Here is a 1,907-nt window from a genome sequence, read left to right as displayed (position 1 = left end):
TGTGTGTGTGTGTGTGTGTGTGTGTGTGTGTGTGTGTGTGTGTGTGTGTGTGTGTGTGTGTGTGTGAGAGACAACATTTAACTTGAATTCTTTAAAATGTAACTAATTCTTTTGACTGAATTTATATTTCAATTCATTTCCATTTTACGAACATCACCTGACTATAACATTTTAATATCGTGACTCTATGTCCTACATGTGTTTTAAACTTTTGTAGATTGAAATCGATTTGACATCACTTAGTCATATAACTGTGTAAATGACACATTTGATATATGAAATCAGTGTTCTTGTCATTGAATTTCATGAAGTTTCATGTAACTACATATATAAACTTTTCGTTGAAAATGACTAAAAAAAAAGAGTCGAAACGTACGTATAAATTATTTTGTAATAATTAATATTAGTCAAGAATACAAATATATTGCACATGCGTTAATTACAGCGCTAAATCTCATTCGATTTAATAATCTAATGCTAATCACATTATAAAAAGAAAAAAAACACAACCATCTATCATTATAGAATATAGTCTAAAATATTCTCATAATTTTGATTGGAGTAAAGTTGAGGTTTTGGATAAAGAAATTCATTTTAATAAACGCTTAATATTTGCAGAAATGATATATATAAAGATTATATATGGTTTGGATTTATAAAGTAATACTAAACTTCTGGATTCAATTTACTTAAATCATTCATCATTTTGATACGTAACTTCGTTCTTTTCCTCATTCTTCTCCTTCCATTTATCTTCCTATTTTAGGCTATGTAAGGGATAGTCCATAACCGGAAGAGGAGAAAGGAAAATATTTAACATTCGGTCTCTTTTGCACTTTCATTGTAGTTTATACTGGATTTCCGTATTGCATAGGAAAAAATCCAAAATCCAAAATCGAAACGTTTGCATTTATTTTAACTTCGTTCGATGAGTACAATTAGTCCCAATTAGTTTGCAAATTGTATCTATCGCGTCAGTAATATATAAACGCGGAGGCTCACATATATCAAATACTTTACTTATATCAGAGTCTTCTTTTCTCTTATAAATATTAATACTCCATTTCACGATACGCAGGAGTTTCATTTATTTGTTTTACAACGATAATACTTATTTAAAACGGAATAAGTGAGAAGTATCTGCCGGACACCGTTTTCGTTATACAACTTTAATTTCGCTCATCGATCGTGCGCGCGGCCGAGCGTTTACGATCTCTACTAGATCGTAACTTTCAACGAGTTGTCTATCGGAAATACTCGCGGTCTGACAGCCACGGAAATCTCGTTCGGACTGGTTTTCTGGTATTCTCAAAGGGACGTCGACGTCGGCGACCTCCGCTAACGCCCCCGCCTCTCTTACGTTTTAGTTTATTTTTTATCCTTTCTTTGAAACCGACCACGGCCTTATCTCGTCTCTTCCTATCGACGTTACCAATCCAATAGGTCAAATAAAGTTCTTAAGATATAACAGTGTTTAGTCCCTTTTTATTGCATTCCGTAGTATAATTCTTGACGGACCAATCCGTGGAAAGCCAACCTCTGTTGATCGGGATCCTCTCGAAAGGAATTCCATTCGATACACAAAGAAGATACGGGGAGATACGATACGGAAGAATGGAATGAATAGCGACGATGCGGCACGGCGGCATTCCCGCGTGCACGCGATTCGACCTTTTCCACTTTATTCCTACTGCCCGTGATCTCTCGCAGATCTATCGTTGGAATTGGAAGCATCTGTTTCCCGCCCGAGCGTACTGAGGGTTTCCCTCTCATTCGAGAGCAGGATAAATGCCCGTTCCGTTAGAATAGAGAACCGAACGGAACGAAGGCGAAGTGGAATTAAAGACAACATGACAGTTCGAATTTGTATACCGCCCAGCTTTTCCGCCTTGCTCTCTCTCTCTCTC

Source organism: Atta cephalotes (assembly GCF_000143395.1).
Source record: "Atta cephalotes unplaced genomic scaffold scaffold00015, whole genome shotgun sequence".
NCBI classification, from domain to species: Eukaryota; Metazoa; Arthropoda; class Insecta; order Hymenoptera; family Formicidae; genus Atta; species Atta cephalotes.
The sequence above is the reverse complement of the archived record's forward strand: the minus strand, read 5'-3'. Positions refer to the sequence as shown.